At 43.0% G+C, this 15,317-nt stretch overlaps 1 long non-coding RNA gene across 1 annotated transcript; it reads right to left on the reverse strand.

The window, feature by feature from the left end:
• Positions 1-5,139: 5,139 nt before the first annotated feature.
• Positions 5,140-14,214, reverse strand: LOC101953962 (uncharacterized). Its single transcript, XR_256926.4, has 4 exons — positions 14,069-14,214; positions 10,752-10,839; positions 9,223-9,349; positions 5,140-5,360 (listed from the first exon to the last, which is right to left on the reverse strand). It is a non-coding gene; the product is annotated as an uncharacterized LOC101953962 (long non-coding RNA).
• Between the last annotated feature and the right edge of the window lie 1,103 nt (positions 14,215-15,317).

Consider the following 15,317-nt stretch of genomic DNA (forward strand, 5'->3'; position numbering starts at 1 on the left):
TGTTTAAGGGTTCTGGAAACTATTTGCTCTTTCCCCTTCCGTGTTTAAAGACAAAACTAAATACACTCAACTAAGAGTTTTTGTTAAACCTCGTGTTCTCCAGGATTTACAGCTCTGTGGAAGTGGGCCTGCTAAAGCCCTGGCTGGAGCTGGGTTTTTCTTGAATGTTAAGTTCACTGCTCTGTGCTATAGCAGCAGTGCTCAGAACCCTGGCTAAAACTAGGACTTTTGAAGCTGCTAGGCTCCAAACTGCCACTGGCCCCAAGACAGTCCTTGAAGACCTGACTAGAGGTGGGGCTGTCAGGGCTAGCTAGGCTCCTTGCTCTACAAGAAGCACCAAAGTAGCCTTAAAAGCCCTGGGAGAGTTGGGGCTCTCAGACCTGGCTAGGCTATTCACTCTACAAAATTTCACTGAGAAATTTGGTTTATTCCAAAGACACAAAATGTCTTACAAACCCCAAATCTTGAATTTTGGCCAGCTCTAGGGCAGAGTTCTCTGCCACAGATACAGATGTAGGAAACAGAGCCAGTGGCAGAGGGTGGGCAGTGAGTGAGTGACTGGGAAGCATTGATGGGAAGAGGGACCAAATTGAACCCAACAGATAGTGTGCGATATCAAGCTAAAAGATCTGGCCACACACCTCCCTCTTACCAAATTAAAATGTTGCACAAAGCAGACAAATAACTCATCTAAAATCAGCAACCCGCCTTCTGAGGCTCACAACCCGCCCCCCTCCCTGTATCCTGCCCTATGAGAAAGAGGATGTCTTTCTGTAGAAAATACATTTCATGGCTTAGTAGCCAATACACAGGCCTGAGTTTGCAATGCAATACGTCAGCCAAAACAACCAATGCACAACACAGCATATGAGCAAAATTTCCAAGCAGCTTCTGTTATTTGCCTGCTTCTGATCAGTGGCTTACTGCACCGAGCAGTGTCATTGCAGGGTCATGCAATAATAAGCTAGGATATGGAGGCTAAGAATTGGTGGTTAATGGCATTCACTCTGCTTGGACAAGCTGGGATTTTCTATGATTGCTCGGAATTAGTTATTCATCATCTAAATAAGTATTTGTCATTTTAGCTTCAGCCCTGGCCAAAGGGATGGGGATCTTCTTCTTCTACAGCAGGGGTCGGCAACCTTTCAGAAGCGGTGTGCCGAGTCTTCATTTATTCGCTCCAATTTAAGGTTTCACATGCCGGTAATACATTTTAACGTTTTTAGAAGGTCTCTTTCTCTAAGTCTATAATATAGAACTAAACTATTGTTGTATGTAAAGTAAATAAGGTTTTTAAAATGTTTACGAAGCTTCATTTAAAATTAAATTAAAATGCAGAGCCCCCGAGACCGGTGGCCAGGACCCGGGCAGTGTGAGTGCCACTGAAAATCAGCTTGCGTGCCGCCTTTGGCACGCGTGCCATAGGTTGCCTACCCCTGGTCTACAGTGTCCTTTTTATCATATTTTTCATATATAATTTCAAATGTCAATGACATTTTAATGGTTTTTTTAATGTTGATTTCAATAAGTCTCGGAGCACTGGGGAAGTAAGCTAAGGTTGTGTCAATTGAAGAAGAAAACAAAGGAAATGGGATCACCTGTCAACCTGACATCAGTCTTGGGCAAGATAATGGAGTGGATGATAAGGAAGTCAATTAAAAGAAGATAATATAATTAATGCAAATCAACCTGAGTTTACGGAAAATAGATCCTGCCAAACTAATTTGATAGCTTTTTCTGATCAGATTAAAAGTTTGTCTGACAAAATGTTTAGTGCTGATGCAAGATACTTAGACTTCTGAAAGGTGTTTGACTTGGTACCACACAACATTTTGATGAAAAAACTAGAATGATATAAACTTACCACAGCACACTTTAAATGCTCAGTATGTCTCAGTATGTTTCAACAAGCTCATGTGGGCAGATCATTATCTATTCCTTATACCTGCTACATATCCCTTTGGTTTGTGTGGTTATCAGAGCTGGGTTCAGTCACAGCCTGACCATACGGTGTTTAGCCTTCCACTCAGTGCTGCCATGGTACCTAGACTCTCCCCACTGCTCTGTAACTGCCCTACACCCAGGATGCCTTGTCTTGTGACAACACCTTCAGACATGGATAGATCCATCAGCTTCCCTTGCAGAACCTAACATACAGAAAAAATCCTCTAAATATTTCACTGTGTATATGGGACCCCAGCAAGATCTGAGACATTTTCCCAAAACATGGCCACATTGAGGAGAACAGAAGGATTCAGGACAAATTTCTTTAAGCTCTGAGGCCTGAATTTGCTCCCTGTTATCCTGACTGGTATAAACCCGGAATGATTCCACTGAAGACATCATCATTACACTGGTGTGAAACTGTCATGTGGGAGTAGAGACTAACTTTTAATTAGGGTGACCAGACAGCAAGTGTGAAAAATCAGCACAGGGGTTGGGGGATAATAGGAGCCTATACAAGAAAAAGACCCAAAAATCAGGACTGTCCCTATAAAACCGGGACATCTGGTCACCCTACTTTTAATGAAGAGAGCAAAACAAGTTTACACAAGGGAAATGTTTCAGCTATTTCTGTGGGTCACCTGATCTCCCAAAAACCTTATCCAATCCCATCTTGTGCAACCTTGAGATGTGGGCCTGTCCCAGGTGTCTGCCACTGTGCCAAAGGGAAAAGCTTGAGTGTGTGAGGGGAGCAGGGTTTGACCCTTTCAGAGTAAGATTTCACACAATGTTGTTCTAAGTGTCTTGTTGAAATCCCAACAGGTTATCTCAATGATGAGCTGCTCATTGTATAATTAATGGAGGATCTTGAAAGGTTATTGAGTCTAGCCCCCTGCTTTCACTAGCAGGACCAAGTACTGATTTTGCCCTAGATCCCCAAGTGGCCCCCTCAAGGATTGAACTCACAACCCTGGGTTTAGCAGGCCAAGGCTCAAACCACTGAGCTATTCCTCCCCCCTGCTCTAGCACAGAGAGCAGTCAGGCATGTCTGGCAAGGAGTGTTGTCTCCAAACCTACATGGTGCTCCTGTCCATGGTTCCATGATCCCCTGCATCCAGACTATTTTATTTTAGAATATTATGTACCAGAGTAAAATTTAATTCTCATACAGTAATTCCCAGCATCACTCTGTTTTCCATTGTTATAAACCTTAGGCAGGAAGGATGGGTTATAGCTCAGTCACTAGAGGGGGCTGATATAGTCAGGGCTTAGTTCTTAGCTCTCCCACAGATTCTGTGTGTAACCTTGGGAAAGTCCCATGGGACAGAGTCGTAAAGGTATTTAGGCACCTAAACATGCAGCCAGACTCCCAGTGAACTTTTAAAAGTCTGGGCACTTGAGGTGCATGAATAACTTTACAAATCTGGCACCTTTGTCTCTCTGGCCCCCTGCTCCTCAAGTATCAAATAAGATTAATAATATTTCATTTGTCTTGTCTATTCTGATTGTAATCTGATTGGAGTAGGCATAGTATTTTCCTAGGAACATGTGCAGTGCCTAGCAGAATCAGGCTCTGATCTAGTCCGAGCCCTCGAAGCATAACCACAATAATAACCCCTAAAAGTATGGTTTGATCAAAAAGTTCATTGACTACAACAGTCTGCATTTTTGGCAGACCCGTGGGATGTGCCCAGAGAACAAGAAAGCTTCTTAGATAATGTACCCACTGTGATTGGCACAGAGTAGAATTCATGGATGTTGCTCTAAAGTTCTCAAGCCGCAAGAGACACCTGAGAGGTAACCTACAGAAGAAGTCAATTTCAACCTGACATGCCCACAACCTCAGAGCACCCTCTGGCGTCTGATCCCCACCACCCCACTGATCAAACTCTCTTTACACTCTAAGAATAGCCTCAACCACTCCCATTTGCCCAAATCTTCTTAACCCCATCCCCACTTCTCCATAATTTCAAGTGTCCCTAAGTCTACGGCTACACTGGAGGTGGAGATGTAATTTTGGCTAGCCACCTCAAGTAAGTGTCCAGAATTTCAGATGGGATCCGACTCGGGGTGGCTAGCCACTTCCACCACTAGCGCTGCACCAGCTACATTTCTATTTTTAGTGCGTGACCTGAAGCAGAACTGGTGTGGGTATGTCTACCCAAACTGAAGGTGACACCTCAAGCCCCAGTGTAGAGATACCCTTAGAGGATGTGAGAGTTGATAAGCTCTTCACAGTTGGGGAAGGGAGAAGTCAAGGGCTCATCACCCATGATCTATCTACCTTTCCAAAGTGTCTTTCACTGACACTCCTGGCTCTCAACCACTCCACGACAGTAGTATCAGAAAGATGCTCTTTCTAATTGAGCATCATCCTGCTGTCTCACAGTGCAACCTGCTGGACTTTAGTGACACTACAATGAATACAATGATGGAAAGATGACAACCTCTGCCTAATTAAGACTAGGATAAAAAAATTCAAATGTAGATTTCTTCAGATCAACTGGATTACAAAAAATCTGCCTGAAATTTCTGATGTGTGGTACAATGGTAAATTGTTGTTTCAGGGAACCATTGGGATAGGATGAGAAATGAATTTTGGGGGATCATGTTCCATTGAAATAATCAAAAACTTTTCCTTTAGCAAATTTCATATCCTTTTGTGCACAAAAATGTGCTTGATTCTGATCTAAGTTGTGCCACTTTTATGCCAATGTAACTATGATGGTGGCTTCAGTGGAGTTACCGTTGATTTACAGCAGTCTGTGTACCAGGAAGGAGAATCAGGACTTACACCGGAATCCAGATTGGCCTGATTTCCTCTGTGGTCCTCAGTTTGGATGATGAGTTTTGGAACATAGGGAGGGGGTCTAGATGCCATGCCGCTCCACAGTGGGTGTTACACACCGTACAGTCAGTCTATGACTGAACCCAGCTCCCCTGACACCACAAACTGAAAGGATTTCTACAAGTTGTAAAAATTAAAGATCTACCCAGAGGAGCTCACAGAAACCGATAGAGATGTGTGGACCATAGTCTATAAACACCCAGGTGAGGAAATAACATGCAATTGGGAGATTTTTAGGGAATTTTATTTTATTTTAAATTTAAAAAAATAAACAAGTTGGAATTCTAAAGGAGATGAATGATAGAAACAGCCCCCCTTGCCTCCCACCCATACACACTTCAGCAATATTATCTGAAACCAACTTGCTTTTATTAAAAGGAGAGTAACAAATCTTATATGAGTGATACAATGGATCCCTTCTGGAATTTCTCCAACTCACAAGATTTTTTACAGCCCAAATAAACAGCATGCCAGTGTTCCATTGAAGCAGGATCTGATGATTTTAGAAGCAAGTGGCTGTCTCCCAGATTCCCAGAGATCCTGCCTAGACAATCAGTCAGAAAGTCGCCTGTATGAAGGAAAGAGAATCAGATTTTTGGATGTTTTCCTTTAGAACAGAAATACTATGATGTTTGATTTCCAATCAAAAGGCAGCGAAGGAATTGCCTTGTCACTCTATGGTGAGTGAAGGGATCCCTTGTTAACTCCAGCACAGGGAAGTCATTTTTTCCTACTGCAACAGTCTATTAGAGAGTTTTAAGGGGGATACTCATATGTATCTAAACAACTGAACTGGTTTCCTATAAAAACTACAGTGGAGAGAAGCACAATGCTCATCCAGGCACAGTTATTCTATCAAACACACCTTAGGCACAGCTGATAGATAATTATTTAAGTGATAAATAACTTACTCTTAAAGAAAAAGGGAAATTTCACTTCTATCAATGGTTAACTCTGTTCTGAGGGCAATGCCATACCAGCAGCCTGGCCTGGTAATAGCATGGATATCTGGGCATGCTCAGTGAATCAGCCAGGAGGGTTGCCGAGCAGATGCAAGCCTGGGTACTCCAGCCCAGTTCCCTGGTTCTCACTCTGCAGGCCAAAGGGGCTCCCAGCGTCCCATTGCCTGCCCCCGACCTGCATATTTGGTGTTTTAGTAGGTGGGGAAATCTCTCACCCTCCCAACTGCCTCTCAGGGAGCTGTACATTAATAGGACCAGACAGGGCGTCCTGTATAATTTATGACCGATAATGTCTGAAACAAGCAGAGCAGAAATAAAAATGCTTAGAGATTTACAATGTGGCCAGTCTAATTTTAATTGGAACCTTGATGTTTAAACCATTCAAAAAAAATATATGTAGAGTGTTCACATTGACATCACCAAGATTTTTACAACTGCCTCCCTTGGTTAAGGGCTAAGACTCTGTACTGAGCTGCTTTATGGATGGAAGGAATCATGAGCCCTTAAATGGTTTTAAATCCTTTGTAGACTGGTGCCATTTTAATTATACAGAAGAGTGAGCACTCTGATAATATGCCTGTGTCACCCACTGGTCAGCGTGTGTTACGTGTCCCTTTTGTGCCTGATCTACAGCGAATGGGAGTCTCTTACAGCCCCAGCTACACAGCCTGGTCCTTCGATCTGTAGAGACCCAAGAGCTTCCTTCTGGAGCTGTCTGCTTCATTCCCCAATCTGCTGAGCAAGATCGTGCCTAGCACACTGATGTGTTACAGCATCCCCGGTCTGTGAGCTCTCAAACACAAGCGACTATATTTTAACTGTAGCTCCTCATATGCATTAATATTAGCAGCATCTGGACCCACACACACTGTAAGGAAGCCCAGTGACATGCTGCACTGTGCTGGTCTGACTACGATTTGAATGAATTTGTTAGTTTCCACTCAAATATTATTCACACTAGGTCCATCTGGATGACCCTTATAATTAATGGAGATATCCCATCTCCTAGAGCTGGAAGGGACCTTGAAAGGTCATCGAGTCCAGCCCCCTGCCTTCACTAGCAGGACCAAGTACTGAATTTGCCTCAGATCCCCAAGTGGCCCCCTCAAGGATTGAACTCACAACCCTGGGTTTAGCAGGCCAATGCTCAAACCACTGAGCTATCCCTGCCCCCTTGAGGGAGGACTAGGACATGTGTCCAGTTACAATATTCTGACAGTTGTGATTTAACTAGTTTGAAAATACTTTACCTTATTTACTTTTGTACCCTCCTTACACACACACAAACTTACACCCACCCTCAGGTATTAGTAAACTCCAAACTCTTAGGCTTTTCTTTTTTTATTAAGCTGTAGCTTTAGAGTTTGAAAGCTGTATCAATAACAACTCTCAGCAGACAACAGCCATTTGTTCCCAGAATTTCATAGCTTTTAAGGCCAAAAGGGACCAATAAATCATCTAGTCTGACCTCCTGTAAGACATAGGCCATAGAATTTCCCCAGTTACCCCTATATTGAGCCCAGCAACTTGTATTTGATTATCTTCCACAAAGGCATCCATCCTTGATTTGAAGACACCAAGAGATGGAGAATACGTCATTTCCTTGGTAGCTTCTCCCAGTGGTTAATCACTCTCACTGTAAACATTTTTCTGTTATTTCTAACTTGATTTGTCTGGCTTCACTTTCAGCCAGTGGTTCTTGTTCTGCCTTCTCTGCTAGATTAAAAAGTCCTTCAGAATCTGGTATTTTCTCCTTGTAAATATACTTAAACACTTTAATTAAATCCCTGGAGACACCTACATTAGATGATGATTCCTCATTGACAAGTATATTCTATTCTATTCTATTCTATTCTATTCTATATGTGTGCTTTACTGAGATTGTTAGGTGCTAGGTTTTCAGTCAGATTCTTGAGCAGTGCTAAGTCAAACTCTTTGCAATAATATAATTATGTTACATCCTGGCAGTTATATTGATCAACTAACCTTGAAAGTCAACAAAAAAAAATTAGGTTTCTTTAGCAAGACCTAATAGGCTAAAATCCCTGTTCATTGGCATATTCCTAAGGTGACCAGATGTCCCGATTTTATAGGGACAGTCCCCATTTTTGGGTCTTTTTCTCATATAGGCTCCTATTACCCCCCACCCCCTGTCCCGAGTTTTCACACTCGCTGTCTGGTCACCCTACATATTCCTAATCTTTAATTCTTTATTGATTGAGTCATTTTTTCTATTATTTTGCCAGGGATTGATGTCAAGCTCACTGGCCTCTAGTTTCCTGGGCCATCTTGCCTATCTTTTGTGCCTATTGGCATAACATTATCACTCTTCCCATCTTCTGGAATTTCCCCCAACATTCCAAAATGTGTCAGAAATGATCAGTGGAACAAAGATCTCCTCACCTAACTCTTTGAGGATTCTGTGACAGAAGTTATCTAGGTCTGCTGATTTAAAAATGTTTATCCCTAGTAGATGCTAACATCCTCCTTAGTTACTAATGGACTAGATAGAAGTCACCATCTTCATGCAATATCAGTACATCAACCTGCTGATTTCCAAATACAGAACAGAAATATTTATTGAACACTTCTGCCTTTTCTGCCTCATTATGAACATTTTTTTCAACATCTAGAAATGGGTCTATACCATTGTAAGCATTTCTTTTCTTCCTGAAATTTTAAAACAATGCTTTCTTGTCCTTACACCTGTCAGCTGAGGATTCTTCCCTTTTCATATTGCTGCACTTCATTACTTCCAATTTAGATTGATTGCTATTTCCTCTGTATCCCATTTGTTATAGATAATGTTCTATTTCTAACAGTTGCCTTCACTTCTCCTGCAGACTGCTACAGGGTAGACACAGCCCCCACACTCTCTCCTCCAGACTTTTGTTTTTCCTGCTTGATTTCTATATTCTAAAATACAAAAGCAATGTAGACAATGGTATGTTTGGGCCCCAACGCTTGCCCGTATATGAAGCTATGGCAGAATATTGAGTCTGTAAAAGGGGCTCGGGGGGGGGAGGGGGAATTCTCCCAAAGCATGAGCAGCACTAGGCTGCCATAATAGATCTATTCTGTTCCTGTTATAAGCACTGGAGTTGGGGTGGTGCTGGAGACATTGCTGGAGGCTGTCAGGTCTCTGGGGGCAATCCCAGTAGCACTGAGCACGGCAGAAGATCTGGGTTGCTCCTGGCTGTGGAATAGCCCATGTGCAGCCTCAGTTGGGCTGTTCTATGTAGGAGAAGCCACTAGGGTGGTTCTAATACATGCTGGGACCACTCCAGCCCTCAGGGGGCCAAGAATATGAGCAGCTCAAAAGTGGCTTAAAGCCTCCCTTTGGCCCTGCCCTTGGGCCACATGTGCTCAGCCTCCGAGAGCATTAAACAACAGCTCAGATGTAGGAAGGAGGGGAACAGGCATTTCTGTTCACACTGCAATGTCTACCTTGTGCAATGCTGAACTTACCTTTGACAGCAGAAATGATGTCTAGCACACAAGCCAATGATTTTAGAATTGAAGAGACAGCTCCTAAAGTAACAATTACCCCCACGGAGTCTACATTGCAGGTAGGGATTATTAGCCTGGGAGAATGCTGCACACAGAAAAAAAAAGTCAATCATTCTTCAGAGCCAAATAGGCGCTGTGATCCCAAGAGGACAGGCATTTCTTATTCACTTATACCTGACCGTATCAGCCCAAAAGTTCAAGTCCAAACATTTATCACAGCCTTAGTGCTATTGAAATGGGTGTAGTGCTGTGACCATTCTGTGGCTGCCACTAAGAAGAGAATGCAGCAAGTTAATTAAACAGGGGCGCTGGCTCTTGGGCTGCAGAGTTGAGAACTGTAGCTCTCAGTACATGGTGTCCTGTGCTGCCCTCTGCCTTTAAGTGATGGAAAGCATTCAGCTGCTCAGACCTCCATGTTCCCTGAGCGGCTGCTGCTTTGGGTTTGATTCCCTCTGTCTCTAGCAGTGATGTGCCAGGCAGTCTCACAAATGCAATTTGGTGAAGTAGGGTAGAACTCGGTTGGATGGCTACACATTTTTGAAATAGAAAAGCTTGAAAAAGACCCTTCCCGTTTCAAATCATGCCTGTCTGTGAGACTCTGTACAGATTTTTTTTCTCTGAAATCTCACTTGGAAATAATGTCTTCATGACTAGTTGCCAGATTTTGGTTACACATGAAGGGCCTGTTATTTTGAAAATGCAACCCCAATGTGCACACCCAAAGCTTGTAGACTAGTTAGGTTAGAACATTTTTAACTGAAGGTTATTGTGCAATCTAAACAGACACATTGTCATGTCTGCAAACACTGTCCCACCTTCAAATAATATAATTTCTTAGAAAGCAGCCAAGTACATAATAGTGAGATTCTTAGAGAGAGTGGGGCTAAGACACTAAGACGTAGGGATGCCGCTTTAAGGGTCTGCGTTCCGTTCCTAGCTGTGTAACCTCTCAGTTGGACATGAGGCCTGACTTTATAATAGAGGTTGTGAAAGGCACAGAATTATGAACACTAGCCAGCTGCAGAAGTTACATTTTAACTCCCAACTCTATGCACTTTGTCTTTCACCAACAGGTGTATTGAACAAAAGTTGGCCACACCTCAATTTCTTTACCAATTTCTTCACTATTCTGATATTCAGTTCTGTGATTGCCTGTTAGAGGAAGAGTACATGCAGTGCAGAGAGAATATAGGGTTGTTTAAGCAGCAAGCCTCAGAAAGATCTGAGGAAAACATTATGGCAATCTTTTTTTCACTGGTCATAATTCAGTCAAATTTTTATGTATTTTCTTGGGGGCAGCAAATACACATTCCTGACATCCAGACAATTCCACTGCCAAATTTCACATATTCTCTGCAAACTTCAGAGGCGCTAGAGTGCCTAAGCGAAAAGTCAGAAACACATTTCTAATAGACAGTATTAGACAATCTTAGTATAGATGCCCATATATCCCTCTGTATCATCCATCATTTTCATTTACCTCTTACCTGGTGCACCCTGGAGCACTAGAAGGAAAACCGCAAACAGCAGATAAAGGATCTTCATTGCTGAAGGTCAGCCGGCAACTCAGCGTAACTGGAGAGAAGAGACAGAAAGACAGGGAGGAGGCAAAAAGTCCCTATATTTATAGGACATTGGGGATATGCTGAGCTGTAGAAACAGAAGAAGATTAAAATTTATTGGGGCCCTGGGCACAAAGAACATTTTGGGACCCCCACAGACACTCCCCTCACCACACGGCCCCGCCTCCTGCTCCTCCACTTCCCCCCAAGGTCCCGCCCTCCGGCCAGGCTGGAAGCCAGAGCTGGGCCGTGGTCAGAGCCGTCCAAGGAGCCGGGGTCACTGTGGGCGGGGGTCCAGGATGCCTAAGAGCAGCCCCTGGCCCATGTCCCAGTCCCCCAGAATGTGCCACCCAGGGCAGGTGGAGGTTCTGGGGCTCCCCAGAGCAGCCTAGGATCCCTGGGTGCCTCTTACTGTGGCCTGGCTCCAGCTTCTGGCCTGGCCAGGGGGTGGGATCCCCAGGAAAGAGGAGAAGCAGGGGATGGGGCCACAGTTCCAGTGGACCCCACACTTCTATACTGGTTCTGGTGCTCCTACGGGGGCCCCCAAATTGGTCAGGGCCCCTGGGCCTGGGCCCCATAGACCTGTGCATTAATCTGCCACTGTGTAGAAATATTATTTTCATCCAAATGGCATTTATAATATGTGTTCTGTATTCTCATAATAATAATAATAATGATTTTATCTATACAGCTGAACAGCTCCTAGGAATATTTCAGAGAAATATGATTGTGTGATGCAAAATATATTTTAAAAAACAGATTTTGTGTAACTAATTTTAATGTTAATTGAGTGTCTTAAATTGGGTTTCTCATGCTAATCTCTTTTTCCTTAGCCAAAATAAGAATTATTGGAGAATTATTGCACAATTATATATTTTATTAGTCAAGATAGAATTGAAAGCAATTAAGAAATTACAGAAAGTAATAGAAAGGCGGTTGGATATTCATGTTTATGAAGTATCAGAGGGGTAGCTGTGTTAGTCTGGATCTGTAAAAAGCAACAGAGATCCTGTGGCACCTTTAAGACTAACAGATGTATTGGAGCATAAGCTTTTGTGGGTGAATCTAACATCTGTTAGTCTTAAAGGTGCCACAGGACTCTCTGTTGCATGTTTATGAAATGTATAATAATGAATACTAAAAGGTAACAAGTCACATAAATTCATTCAAGGCCTTATCAGAGTTGTGTTACATAGGCAAACTTTACCCTAGTTCTTTACTATGTTGGGCAACTGACTTTGGTACTAACAGGAACTATGAATCCTTTAGTGCAGATTCTTATCCATTTCTAATCAAAAGTGTTCCCCAGTGGAATTACTAAATGTTCAAGGCTAACTCAATATTCAGATAGTGGGAACAATCTTTAGCTTACCAGCCAATTCAAAGCTTCTTCCTCCTTTTGAGAAAGAAGCTGTGAATTTCCCTCAGTGACAAACTCTGTAGGTTTCAGAGGGGTAGCCATGTTAGTCTGTATTCATAGATTCATAGATTATAGGACTGGAAGGGACCTCGAGAGGTCATCGAGTCCAGTCCCCTGCCCGCATGGCAGGACCAAATACTGTCTAGACCATCCCTGATAGACATTTATCTAACCTACTCTTAAATATCTCCAGAGACGGAGATTCCACAACCTCCCTAGGCAATTTGTTCCAGTGTTTAACCACCCTGACAGTTAGGAACTTTTTCCTAATGTCCAACCTAGACCTCCCTTGCTGCAGTTTAAACCCATTGTTTCTGGTTCTATCCTTAGAGGCTAAGGTGAACAAGTTCTCTCCCTCCTCCTTATGACACCCTATCAGCAAAAAGAACAAGGAGTACTTGTGGCACCTTAGAGACTAACAAATTTATTTGAGCAGAAGCTTTCATGGGCTATTTCCCCGCTAAACTCAGGGTGTCTCTCAGCTATCTGATATGGAGGAAACATTTCCTTTGACACATATTTCCTGACTTCAACACTCAGAATCACATGCTGAGTTACCCTAATTTCTAGACAACAAAGATTCAGTTTGTTAGTGAAATACACGTATACATCAAACATTCTATCATATCACACTCCCATTTATCTGACCGGCCTGGGCAACATCCAGACTTTCAGATAACTGGGCATTTCGACAAACAGAAGAAGTGCTAGAGAATTTAGTGCTAGAAACCAGAGAGAGTAGGAGGAGGGGTTGGGGCTGAGCTAATCTTCGCTCCTGCATGCTAAGGTGATGGTGGTCCCCAAGGTGCTGAATGGACAGAGCCCAAAAGGAGGCAGAGAGGAGGGTGGAGGAGGGAAAGGGGGAAGGAAGGACGGATGAGAGAGGAAAGGAGGGCAGAGGGGCTCAGGTGGTTAATTAGCCACCTGAGACCACAGCCACCTTGGAGCTGCTTGAGCATTTCCCAGCACTGACAAATCTGAGGGAGTGAGCCAGCCCTACCCCTCACTATTTGTATTAGTGCTTGTGGAGCCCAGGGCATCAGTGCCGGGATGCCCTCAAGAAGCACCAAGGTGGCTGTGGTCTGAGGTGGCTAATTAACCTCTTCCTGCATCTTTTTTCCTTCCACTTTTCTCTCCTCTATCCTCCTCTCTGCCTCCTTTCTCTCCCCTCCCTCCTGCCCTGTTCTCTTTCCCTTAATTTCAGTTCTGTCTGAGCCTGTGGTTCTCTCCTGAATCCTTCTCCTTTCAATCTCCGCCTAAATCTTTTCATCTGTTTTCTTTTTGCCAGTTCTCTCTCTCTCCCTCACATCACCTCTTCTCTCCTCCCCTATTTCTCCCCATTTTCTCACTGCCATCATCCCTAACTTCAGAAATCCTCCCAAATCACAGTTCCCAGAGCCCTATGGTTAGTTAATCAGTGGGTGATTAGCTAACACACCACTACAGGGGGGACATACTGTGCATTCAGATAACTAGGATTTCTGGATACAGGGAATTTGGATAACTGGAATTAACCTGTAGATGGTTTTAAGTCAAGTAACTTTACAATAACCAAGTTTTCATTGGGGCAAACAAAATGCATGTAATTGTACCACTTATCCATTAAAACCGGCGTGAAGGCGTCTTCTCCAGTTCTGCGTCACAGTGACCCTGAGTGGTCTCTCGAGCTCACTAGAAAGTTCATTTAGATAGTTCACTCACTCAAGGGGTTATGACAGCCGTGTTCTTCTTCTCTTTCTGGATCTCACTGCCGTCTCCCTAGACAGAACATTAAAGGAAGTATTAATAGGGTGAACATAAAGGAAGTGACTTTAGTAGTTACCAGACTGGGGGTGCTCTCTGTAGCCAGGTGATGATAGTCCCACTCGCCGTCTCTCTCATCCAGATATATGAGCGTCACATGGATGCTTTGACCCAAACTGCCTGTTTTATAGATTCTCAGGGCTTGGTTTCTTCTTGGCAAGGCTGTTGTGGGCCAATCAGAAAGTGACCCCTGCTTCTGGGGAAGATTTGAACTGTCCAACCACAATCTGGATGCTGGAATTCTTGCAACTCTGTCTCTGCAAAATTCCATGGTCTTTGTGCAAAACATCTTGTGCCCTCCCAGATTGTGTAAGATATGTTAAGCCATCATGTCTTGTGCAAAACATCTTAGGACATATAACGAACACCTGCTGGTTTAGCTCTGATCAGCAACTTACTTCTGCAGGCCACTTTCCACAGGCCTCCCTGCGGTGTGGTCCTTGGCCAACTTGACACAACTCTGAGACCTTCCTCAAGTGGCAGTTTCTCTGTCAGCACTTTGAGCTGCCAGCAGAAATACCCACTCTGAAGGAGAGATACTTTGCATAAATCCTTTCACATTTCTTGATGATTCTGTATGTTTTTTTCATAACTTACAATGCTGCAATATAAAGTCATTTGACTCATTTGCCTTGTGTATTACTGATAAAGTTGGCCACAATTAAATCAATATATAAAACAAATTGCTCTTCATGACTCTGTACCAGTAGCTTGATAATCTCTACATTTGATTTTTAAAATTGTATGCTTGACTTGTGTGTTTACATATAGTAATAATTAATACTTATACTTATTAGTAATAATAATGTTAAAATTAATCAGGCATTGTGGTTGTTTAGCCCATATTACATTTTAATTGAGTTCACCTTACAGATTTTCACTTCCTATTGGTTCCGAATGTATCACTTTGTAGAATATAAACCACATGCTTTCTTCCCTTTGTTAAAATTAGTTAGACATTATAGGTGCTGCCGCTGATAGTGACACTTTAATTTGAGATTGGTCGACACATTCTTTTATATGCCCCTGTTTTCAGTTACTTAGAAATTTGCCATATTTAAAGTGTTTAAAGTTCTCTGTGCCATGCAGTGAACAGAGAATGTTTGGGTTGGTTTTGGTTTTGGTTTGTTTGTTTGTTTGTTTGTTTGTAGCAACATGCCGTATCAAGCTCTACTGAGGAAAACACATCTGTGAAATGGGCTTTTCGATCATTTATAATTTAACCAAATCTGAATGGCCTTCCATGGAAGCAGAAAAGAACCTCCCTG

This window comes from Chrysemys picta, chromosome 3, assembly GCF_011386835.1.
Source record: "Chrysemys picta bellii isolate R12L10 chromosome 3, ASM1138683v2, whole genome shotgun sequence".
Classification (NCBI taxonomy): domain Eukaryota; kingdom Metazoa; phylum Chordata; order Testudines; family Emydidae; genus Chrysemys; species Chrysemys picta.